Source organism: Hippocampus guttulatus, chromosome 5 (assembly GCF_054856545.1).
Source record: "Hippocampus guttulatus isolate MCC_2025c chromosome 5, RoL_Hgut_1.0, whole genome shotgun sequence".
Taxonomy (NCBI): Eukaryota; Metazoa; Chordata; class Actinopteri; order Syngnathiformes; family Syngnathidae; genus Hippocampus; species Hippocampus guttulatus.
This window is the reverse complement of record NC_141265.1, coordinates 17,013,772-17,025,744: the sequence shown is the minus strand read 5'-3', so window position 1 is coordinate 17,025,744 and position 11,973 is coordinate 17,013,772. Positions and strand designations below refer to the sequence as shown.

Here is an 11,973-nt window from a genome sequence, read left to right as displayed (position 1 = left end):
CTTGAGAGAGCCTTTCCTACTAACCGCCATCTCCATCTCTGCACACAAATGTGCTGCATTATAGCCAAAGGAGGTGACTCAGTAGCGTTATCAAAAGGGAAACTCTTTCTTGATCATTTCATCGACAAAAATGCAAAGGCAATTGATAAAGAGGTTGCTGTCTTAGGGTAAACAAACAACCACGACGTTTTTGTCTTCACAGATCTTAAGTTAAAGTACGCGGATGATCAGGAAGGACAAGCTGGGCAGGTTGTGACTTGGAAAAAGAAACCATTTTAAGCCGCCAACCGCCAACCTCAGATGGTTCCGCTCGCATCCAACGCTAATTCCGCGCAGTATTCGGCACTACTCCCGATGTACGGGATATGCGATATGACTGATAAGTCTTGAGATGAATGTTCACTTGGATTGCGGAAATCACTCCTGCAGAGTGAATCCGATCCTTGGAAGCTGCCTCCACGACAGCGCAGCCTAATAGTATTTGGAGAGCTGAAATTCCACTCTAAATCCTGAAATGGTGGCATCTGTCCCCTGCAGCTGTCCTCGCTGGCTCTCATCTGCTGAGGTCAGGCCACCGAGCATAACCACTTTTTTTTGTTGGCTTGCGGTTCAAACATCCACAGGAACGATGACGCCAGTAGTTCAGCTTGGACAGGTGAGGTGTCTTGGCTGCACCCGCGAGGTCGTTACTCATACTGATGGATTCCCGTCTTCCTGTTGGTCACGCTGCACTTTCTACGCTTCGCGCTGGGCTCGAATTCAAACACCTTAATGAACATAAAGGTCAAACATCATCAGAAACAGCAGGTTGGATGAAAAACTTTCCAATGACCACTATCGCTGGCAGCGTAGTGGTTCGCCCGCCTCACTCATGTCCAGGAGGGGCTGTTTATTGGGAAAACTGTTGGACATGCCGTAGAGACAGGACACGCAATTGATGAGGGATGAGGAATGTATTGAAAACCTGCATACTAGGAGACCTTCAATTCTAACCAGGATGGTTACAGCTTAGAAATGTTCTCTGTAAGCAAGGTCATATACACACATGAACAGGCAGGTATCATTTGTCTTTCACCCCTGCCCCCCCCCCCCATCTCACCCATATCATAATTTGACAGCCAATGGGTTGGCGAGATTAAAGTATGACGGCTGGGATAGGCTCCAGCACCCCCCGCGACCCTAGTGAGGATCAATCAGAACGGAGAATGGATGGATGAATGAATGTGAGTAAGTGTTCACCCACTTAACCCTTTCGTGCACCCTGTAGCCTGATAACATGATAAGCTGTTCACTGTAGTAACTGCGGTGGCCCAGTGGGTAGCGCGTCGACCTTACAGTGCAGAGGTACCGGGTTTGATTCCATCTCCGGCCTCCTTGTCCCTGTGAGTTTGCATGTTCTCCCCCATGCCTGCGTGGGTTTTCTTCGGGTACTCCGGTTTCCTCCCACATTCCAAAAACATGCATGGCAGGTTAATGGAGCGCTTTAAATTGTCCCTAGGTGTGAGTTTGAGCGCGGATGGTTGTTCGTCTGTGTGTGCCCTGCGATTGGCTGGCAACCGGTTCAGGGTGTTCCCCCTGCCTAACTGCTGACAGCTGGGATAGGGTACCGCATGCCCCACGACCCTTATGAGGATAAAGCGGATCAGAAAATGGATGAATGGTTGGATGTAGTATCAGCTGTCCCTGAAAGGGTTAAAATAAGACATCTGGATATGATATGCACCTATAAGTTGAAGAAAAGGCAACCGATCAGAGATTCAACAAATCAGTGTCTCGAGCTCATTATGTATTCCTATACGAGTGTCTCTATTTGTTGTTGTACGCTTTTCAAAATGTTGCTTCTGTGACTCATAGTGTCGACTAAACTGCATTGTTGTCCTTCGCTTTCCGCGACATGTTTACAAAGGCACAGACATATTTGTATTTCACTCAATACAAGAAGCTCTGGGCTTTGAGTGGATACAAACAGTGTGAAACCACATCGCTCACTGTTTTATGTTGAATGCTGCAGGGCTCAGACGGAGAACCTTTTTGCTGCCCCACTGCTCCATGTGATACATCTTGTTCAACAGCATCATTTATTCTGTCCTCAACATTTTTTTTCCCCATCCAGTTTTTATGCATTAATGCATGCTCCGAAGACAGAACCTGATTAATATTTGCTGCGGAACATCATTTTAAATGACTATAGTGAATCTCAGAAAATCAACTGTCCACATCAACACCCTGTAAGTCACATTCGGACTCGCATGCGATGCTGACCTCCTTGACCCGCGAGGGATGTAAAACATATCTCCATACATAAAGTCATCCCCTCGTTCACCTACAAATATATGTTGATGACGCGAGAGGAAATATTATGAAACATGAAAACTGGTCATCCTGAACCCTAATTCAGTACTTAATGAGATATTTGTATGAAGCAAGTAGCTCCACATACCGATCCCGGTGCTAGCAAGATGAATTGCCGTTAGCTAATTGCCGTTAGCTAATTGTCAACACGCCATGTCCTCACATCTATCTCATTACTCGGATGGCTGTTGTTGAAGTAGCTGCGTGTAAGCGCCGTCCTGAAAATTGGGGGCTCCGGTTTCTTTAAGCGGGCGTGCAATAAGAGCCCTCTATGAGGTCTGATAAGGCTCCACGGATTAATTAATGAGCCATTTGGATTGTCTGTCTTGTCAGTGGAAAACGGATAATGCTCTTCCGAAGATGTGGAAGCTTTTCTCGATTTATGTCAAAATGTCACTTTTGAAACAATTTGCTCGTGGACATGTTTTAGTGACAACTACATATTCAGTTCTCTGTCATTCCAAATGATCTTTTAATAGCAGCAGAATTCCAAAACAAACGCATTCACTCAAGAAAACAAACAAACAAGGAAGAAACTACAGGAAACATCCCGTGCGCTCATTCATGTCAACGGGTTATTCCAAATGTTTCAGAAATCGCGCATATTGACTGCACGGAAACGTCGTCCATGTCTGTTGCTTGTGAGGCAACACTTGATGTTGTGTGATATTTTACAGTTTCTAGTGGCAGATCGAGCAAAGCAATCCACAAAATGTGATCGCTTTCACACAACTCAGGGGGGGCTATCATTTTAATCCTTTCATGCACCCTGTAACCCGATAACAAACGCTGTCTACTGTAATAACCGCTACCCCTGAAAGGGTTAATTGAAAAAAAAAGATGCCATTTTTGTGCGCTGTCTTTCTATTTCGCTGGTGTTTTTCTCCATTCACTTTTTTTCATCATTTATTTACATCTTGTTTTTGGCCCGGGCTGCTCTGGGATTCGAGCATTGCCGTTCAAATGACTGTGAGTTTGTGTCGAACGATCAGAATTTACCAAAAAGCTGGAGGCAAGTTTCAACATGTGCTGTCCCAGTTGGCTGGTTCTCACTGGAAGAAAAAGTAGCATGTATCCTTGAAAGCAAGTTGTCAGAAGTACATGATGTATTCCTACAATTCATTTCATCTGCATTGTTGTTGAGGGTGCCAACTGCAACTGGAAATCAACACGATGAATAGAATCGGTTGTAGAAACTTTAAAATGTTGCATCATGGGAATTTTAAGTGCGGAACTAAATATGCGGTATGTATGAAGTTTTCTTTTGCACAAACCTGTGCCCGCATTCATTTTCACCAAGCAAATGTGATGATGATTGTCTCACATCCATCTGATTACCTCCACGTTTGCGCAATTTTTACCATTTTAACATGAGTTGCAAAAAAAAAAAAAAAAAGCGACCGCACGGGAGACGCACTTCATTCATAGGGCACAAAACGAGAAGAGCACTATCAAGCGAACAGTGCAGTGCCGCATGATCACACCAAGCCACATCGTCCTTTAAAGCACTAATGAGGAGAAATGGCCGAGTTATGGGGATAAGCCAAGTGGTGGTCTGAGGGCCACCTCAACTGGCACCGGCGATAAGAGACAGATTAAGATTAAGAATTTGCAGCCTGTTGAAGGACTAATCAAGAGGCACCGTGCACACTTCCTAATGGCAGTAGTACCTGCGAGAACCATTTTGAAGCCCGTGGAGTTCATCCCCTTGTGTGTCGTATATTTGCGTGCCTGCATTAACTGCCTTTCATTATTACTCTTTTTGAGTCTTAGCCTCAGACACTCCCTTCCAAAGATTCTCTCTTTACATGTTTTGCATTCATTCGTTCCAGTTGTCCTTAACTCATTTACACCCTTTGACGTATAAATACGTCAATTTGCGCATAGCCGTTCCCTCCCCATGACGTATTAATACGTCAATCACGTGTTTTCATGGGGGAGGGTGCAAGAGAGTCCAATGCAACTTCTCACCACAGGATTAGGCTTGACGGCAATGTTAAATAGCAAAAAAATGGCCATCGGGTGGCAGTGGTGCAAAAATCAACCAGGATCACGCAGCAGAAGTAGTAGAAAGGGCGTACAGTGAAGGAGGGGCATATGTGGATAGTGGATTGGAACATTAGCAACTAGCAACGATGGAGAAAAGGAAATAACTATAAAAAAAAAAAATTTCGGTATAAAAGCGTCCTCGAAACAAAACAACAAAGGAGATGGTGTTTGTGTGGAAGAGAAAATGACGCTTCCGTCACTAATCGAAAGCGGCACCCGTCAAACGAACGTCAGCCTGCACAAACATGGCGTGCTACACGCAGCCCGCATAGCTCACGCCGAGTTTCGAGTTCATCTGATGAAGATGAACTTGCTCCACGTCAGCGATCATCGCTTGGCAGAGCATTTTGTGCCTCCCGATGCCCCACGTCGCCCACAAATCGTCTCCCCGGCGACTTCCAGCGATGACGGCAAAGAGGCTGCATTGCTTCGCATGGCCGACGCCGGGCACACGTCAGCGATTCGTTGGAATCGTCTCGTAAAGACGACGGCGAAAACGATGAATTGGAGAGCGATTTGGATCGCGATGTCGGACGAATATGTGCCTTCGGACATAACGGAAAGCAGCTGAGAGTCCTCGCCAGAGCCGCTGGAACGAGGAGCTAACTGGTGACTAGCTTGCAAGTTCCCATTCAAAACTTCATCACTTCTTATGCCTCCTCAGTCACTTTTATGTACCACTACATTCCCCGCTATACTATGAAGTTGCCAGTAACACTCATCATTTATGTACGGTTGATGCGTCTCGTAGATGTGGATGAAAAAATGCGCTGACTTGCACGTCGCCATAGGTTTTCAAAAAACAAACAAAAAAAACAGGACACATTTGGTCCGCTCAACTCTGCTAAAACCACTCGTGTTAAATTCATATTCCAGTTCATTTCAAATTGGATGCTGAGCAACGTGGAATGAATGGTGTAAATAGCAGTGTGCGAGCATGTATGTGTGTGTGAGAGATGCTGAAATGTAAGTGGAAAGCAACAATAAAAAAAAATAGAAAAATAAAAGTGTGGTAATTGTACATACTTCTATACATTACAGATTGTCCAACCAGAAGCCAAAAGATGACGACTCCTCGCTTTGGTGGTGGAAAGAAAGGTAAATAAAATGATTGTACCTCACTTTGCAGCAAGATATATTTGCAACTTTTTATGTTTCTATAATTTATAGGTCGTGCATCTGGATGTGGTGGGATGAATCGATGGTGACAAACTGGATGGAAGCCAAAAACCATCTTCTCCACAGCTGCACTTTTGTTCATAGTTCAATAGTTTTGCGACAAAAACATTATTTGTAATGTTCTTTTGTAGGAGGAACACATTATTGAGGTATTTGAGCTGCCACAAAAGCAAAAAATAGTGTAAAACTTGAAATGCATGCTTTTACAAAAAGCTCATTTTCTCTGGATTTCTGCAGAAAATCGGCATTTTCCATCAAACCTAGCAGTTTTCTAATGCTGATTGCCAACGAACGGAGAAAGCTAGAAACAAACTTTCTTTTCTGCTGAAAGAAGAGTCTCACCTTTCTTTTGACAGGTTGCATGTATATATAGCCATAGGACAGAAAATTCTGTGGGCCTTGCAAATCAGTCAAAATTCAGTAAAATGTGAGGGATTGAGGGGGTTGCTCCAGTGAAAAGGGGTGGTATTCAATGACTTAATTGGTCCAAAAATGAATGATATTGTATGCAGCACTGGTGACTTTGGACTCAGGAGACTGGCGATCTACTCCCAGTTAAGGAGTTAAACTAACACAGAGGGAAAACAACTGTCTGACAAGTTACTTCTCCACTCTTTTAGTGTTCATTTTACTCTGCTTGGCGAGTAAAACAAAATTACTCTCTCCCAGTGTTAAATATTTAACTATTTTAAAAGTGTTGATTTAACTCTCGAGAGTGTGGAGCTACAAACAAAAACACAACAGCATTTACAAAAAAAAAAAAAAAACAAGCAACGAAAACAAAAGCAGCATGACATCATTTTATCACAGGGGCAGAAAACTTAAAATAAATAAAAGTGGACTTCTAAAATAACAAGGAATAAGAATAAACATGATTTCAATGTTTTTAGGGGACCTTTATTAAAGGTATGGAGGGGCAAAGATTTTAATGTGGATTGAAAAGCATTTACACTCTCTGGGTTGTCTTTACTTATTCCATTTTTGTGCGGCATAACAGCTAAATGCAGCTTCACCATGTTTAGGATGAACTCAGGGCTAGTCTCATTAATCCCAGATCTCAGAGCCTTACTGGGTTGATATCCAATCTGCATTTCTTTCATGTATTCACAACCTAAAACATAGGTGTCAAACTATGTGTCAAACCCTGCATGTTTTCCAAGTCTCTCTGTTGCAACACACCTGATTCAAATGAACAGGTTCAACATCAGGCTGGCGCAGAGCTTGCTGATGATCTGATCATTTGAATCAGGTGTGTTGCAACAGGGAGACTTGGAAAACATGCAGGACAGCGGCCCTCCCGGACCTGAGTTTGACACCTATGACCTAAAGCATTCAGTGATTTATAGCCCAGTAGCAGAATTTAAAAATCTATTCTCATCGGGAGCCAGTGTAAGGCCTTTAGGACTGGAGTAATATGGTCAGAGGAAATTATACAGGAAATTGCACCAAAAACATCATATTAATAAATTCTGCAAGTCACTCCAAAGTCTGTATGTAAAAAAATAAACAATCATAATAAAATACAGGCTGAAAACAGTTCAGACTGCTAGATCTGGTGTGACGCTACCCCCTCCACCGCTGGGAGGAATAAGCCCAAATGACATTTGCTTGATGTGATATCTCCCTTTCACTGCAAATGAAAATATATCACTATTATTCCTGTAAAACCATCCGTGGACAGTGAACAAGACGCCAGTTCCTGCAGTGCGCCTAATCTGAAGCATTAATCTTTCACAGTTAATAAAAAATATCATCAACAACTTTGAAGATGATGAATGTGCTTGACTTGAGGCGTCCCTCCCGACCACAATGGAGGACAGATGTGACCCTGCGAGGAGTCCTCGGAGGGCGATGTTAGTCAACTGGCTGGTGAATATATTATATAACCATTTCAAACAATGTTACCTTGTGTGGAAGAGGTTTTTTTTTAAATTGCAAAGGAGCCATCATAGTGCTGCAAAGGATGAAGGAGTAGCAGCTTATGGTGGGTGGTAAGCTTCCACTGTGGACTTAGTGCTCGTTACTTGCCTGGACGAGACATAATTTTGCATACAATTATCATTTTTTTCGATACATCGAAGAAAAACCTCGCAGTCAATGACTGCTTGAAGTCGAGAGTCCACAAACGTCACTTAAACATGTCGTTTTCCTCACTGGGGCTGCTCTGCCGGGTTTCCTTTGCGCTCACGTTCACTTGCTGCTTGTTAGGTCTGCTTATGAAGTGAAATGCACGCTCTGTCGCAGTGATTGGCAAATTACAGAATGATTTTCACGTGCGGTATGCGGGGTCGCTCGAGTGGCATAAATAAGGAAAAGAGAAATAAAACCGCTCTCGCATTTTTGATGAGCACTTGGGACTTTTACATTACTGTATTACAATTTTTGGGTCATTGTAGTGTTCTAAGTATATTTTTGACGCTTTGGCGCTTCCAGTGAGGATAGATCAGACCTTTGAATTGACTTGCCCATTAAAATGTATTCCTTTTATTTGCCCTCAAAAGCTCTTCAGTTGCTTCCATAATAAAAAATGTAAAAAAGCTTCAGGTTGTTCTCCGGCTGCACAAAAAGCACGGTCGTATTGATTTTTTTTAACGTTCCTATAGACCTCAAATCCATCCCGTTGCTTTTATCAACCGTCTCATCATCAATAAACACAAAACAGCCTTTTCCATTAGTACAGTTCTGCACGCCCCTGCCATGACCCAGCTTCAACCATGTTGGAGGCATCATGAGCTGTTCTCAGAGAAAGAAAAATAACGATCTTCAACAGCATATTCTTGGCTTCTTTTGACTCTGTGATAAGGTTTTTTTTTTCTTTGTGAAAGAAATTATTCATTTATCTTTCAGTGAGATCCTGCAACGGCACCTCAAGACTTGCAGAAAGAAGAAAATATTCTTCAAGTAAGTGGCCCTGATCTCAACCTAAAATATCATGATCAGCGTTTTCCTTCCTGAGGACCAAAGTGAAGGCAGAAAAAAACTGCAATCAAGTAGCAAGTGAAGTTGACTGCTGTGAAGGCCGAGCCAAACTCCTCTAGGGAGGAAACTCAGAATATTGGTGACCTAAAAGGGCTTTCAGGTCAGTATGCAATGCAGAAGTTTGCGAGTCACCGGACATAACTAATCATCAATATCCCCCACGCCTCCTTCCCCTTGCTGATCAGGGTCCAACCACCAGACTCCAACTCCCCCGGTGTCTGAAAGCTGCAAGCTTTCTTCTGCATATGGGCTCACCCTCCTCTCTTCATGTTCATGTCAGCGGAATCATTTCAAAGTCAACCGTGCTTCTCTCATCTCGCGTGTGAATGTCTTAATGTTACATCCGGTCGTCCCTTCCTGTCTTCTACATAATGCATGGCTGTCACCTGCGCTCTGTGCGAGCAGCCAAATCTGCGTCAAAGAGTCGACTGACCTTCAGAGGACTTCTCGTCCAAACCGGATACATATCGTCGCGCAAAAAAAGATATCGCACAGAGTATGAGGACCGGTTGAAATTATTCATGTCGCTTTGTGTTTGTTGTTTGGCTAACTCTACACCCAACCATGTGTTTGTCTGATGCTCTCACTTCGACAGTATATACACCTTATATTCCTTTTTATCTTTATTTTTTTTAAGAAGAATATGCTGACCTGATCCCAATGATCACACCCAAAAACCCCCCCCCCAAAAAACACACCGTATGTCAGGAAGCCTCTTCAGTGTTTACACGTATCTGTTAACTGATGCAAGACTGTTTTATTGTATAATTTATAGCACGTTCATACTAGCTTGAATCTGATAAAGCGTCAAAAGAACAGGACACTCACAGATTGCAAGCGTGACTTTTGGACGGTGGTGCTGTGAAGATAAAACTAAGCAACTATAACAGTGATTCTTTACTTCTTCCTACTCCCTTGAACATTATAACTGTGTTGAATGATGACTGATTTCTCTTTCCTTTTTACTATTTTACTTACCTTACTTTTTGTCAAATTATTACTGTATATGTTTTATGTTCAATAAACAAACGAAACGAAATTCTCAAACTTTTACAACCAAATACGGTGCCCCCTAAAACAAAAATACAAATCTAAGCACTCCAAATACATAATCATAAACTAATCCACCCTAACATTAGGCACAGTTTGGACATTACTAGAAGAAAATAGAACAACTCTACTTCGATAAAGATTCCATTCAAATGTATTGCAAATAATATCAAATTGAAAATCATTCTAAGGAATTAAATGATTATGTCTTGTACTTACAACTGAACTACACTCAACAAATGTCCTGTTCTGGATTGGAAGTTTAAGATGTTGTAGCAGCATGCACAGTTTTTGTGTCACTTATGTTTTTATGTACGCCTGTAGATCCGTATCACCGAGTTGGGAATCACTGAACTAAAAGAAAGTAAACATCTCTTTTCTGTTTATACAGACACTCTTGGTAAAATATCCACTAGCAAGCTGTTTAAATTGCACCAAGAAATAACATCATGTGTTTTAATGTCTTTTCAATTGCTGCTTTATTAGGCACACAGTGATTTAAATTTGAGGTTCCCCGCGAGCTTCAGTGCTGGCTGAACGGTTTGAATGGGCTTTCCAGTGGGTGCTGTGGAGCCAAACACATGCATTATTATATGCAGCTAGAGCAGGGATGCTCAATGGCACACATGGATAATTGGTCAAATCTCACCGCCTCCAGCCATGAATCGCATTTGTCAACAAATGAGCCTCTGAAGAAAGAATCTTAATACAAATCTTCAGTCCACTTATTTCACATGCATACGATAGCTTATGCTTTGCGGGGATGCTATATATTTATTTTACCAATTTGTTTGTTTTCCTCATTAACAGACTTAATGCTCGGTTTTCACACATGACTGAGGGCTCAGCTTGCACCAACATACAATTTCTTTCTCTCAAGAACATAACGGCAAGGTGCATTAGGTACGATCATAAGAGACACGGTGGAAAATATGCCGGAGACACAGATGAGTCATTTTCTAAATCTATTTAATTCGAGAGTAATTCAAACTAATAGTGTCTCCTCTTTTATTTCGGTGATTGTAAATTTCGACAGAAACGGTGGAACTTCTGAAGTGAGGCCTTGGTTCAGCCAGCATAAAAAGGATTGACTCTTTTTCTTTGTCTTTACGTAGCTTCTTTGCAACGCTCATTACAAACCAGTTGTAGATTAGTTTACCATTTAAGAAAACCTTTATTAGTCTCGCAATGGAGAAATTCCTGATTCACAGCAGCAAAGTTATGAAAGGCAGAAGTAGAACAACAAAATATAGGAGCTGCTGGAAAGGTAGCCACTCACGCGGCGCCATTTTGAAGTCAAAATAACAAAAATAACACAACACAACACATAGGACACAGACAGTCATGCGATCTTCACCACTTTTCTGCATACACGTTGTTCTCTGAAGCAGTTATAGATGAAAGAGGAGAGGATCAAAGTGTCCTTTCACCAGTGGATCAGAGACGTCATGCTGAATATGTGCACACGTCTGCTAAAAGCTAAGTTTTGAAAGCAAACACGAAGCTGTAGCGTCCATTGACGAAAAAGAGATTGGCTCACATCTCCTGTCCCATGTAAATCCACTTCAATTCCAAGCCGCGACTCCCAGTTCCACATCCGCATCGGCGCTCCGCGCTAACGCTCCTTTCTTCTCATCGTCGGCTCCTCAAGCCTTACATCCATCCAGCCGCAGACCGTTCAACAGCACCGATCTCCCAGGCAAAAACAGTGCTGGTATACCCATGCTGCCGAGAAGGCGCTACCACCAAGCACAGAGTTTCCTCCTTGATGAATGTCGTGGCCAAAAAATGCTGAAAAAAGTCCACATCAGGTCCACACGACGTAACAACAAACACAAAGTGACAAAACAAACCAAAAAACAACAAAAAAAGCAAGGCTCATGAGAGCACTTGCCGACGGCTGCCTACTCGGGCGCCATCTTGACTTCAAAGATGATCAGATCATCAGCAAGCTCTGCGCAAGCCTGACATTGAACCTGTTCATTTGAATCAGGTGTGTTGCAACAGGGAGACTTGAAAAACATGCAGGACAGCGGCCCTCCAGGACCTGACTTTGACACCTATGAACTAAATTGTCTTCATTCATCAAGTGTTACAGAGAGAAATGCAGAGTTCGCTAGCAAGCGAGCCAGCTAGCAGACAGACAGCCATTCAGACAGACAGAAAAAATAGATAGATAGAAACATCTGGAGTTAAAATAAACATCAGGAAATAATCTAAACTCCTACAGGTCCATTTGTCATAAAGGTGCTGCTCCCGTTGGATCCCTCTGGCCCTCTTTTTTTCACTCATCACCCCCACTTTCCGGCATTGTGTCCCTTGAATGCATCACATTAAATCGCTCATCTTCCAGTGCAGTCAAGC

At 42.7% G+C, this 11,973-nt stretch overlaps 1 long non-coding RNA gene across 2 annotated transcripts; it reads left to right on the top strand.

The window, feature by feature from the left end:
• The first annotated feature begins 315 nt into the window (after window positions 1-315).
• On the top strand, window positions 316-9,521 carry LOC147205289 (uncharacterized). Of its 2 annotated transcripts, XR_015100951.1 has the most exons (5): window positions 316-655; window positions 5,443-5,499; window positions 5,572-7,449; window positions 8,428-8,659; window positions 8,745-9,521. It is a non-coding gene; the product is annotated as an uncharacterized LOC147205289 (long non-coding RNA). The 2 variants fall into 2 exon arrangements; XR_015100950.1 differs by lacking the exon at window positions 316-655 and having other exon boundaries at window positions 5,325-5,499.
• The last annotated feature ends 2,452 nt before the right edge of the window (window positions 9,522-11,973 follow it).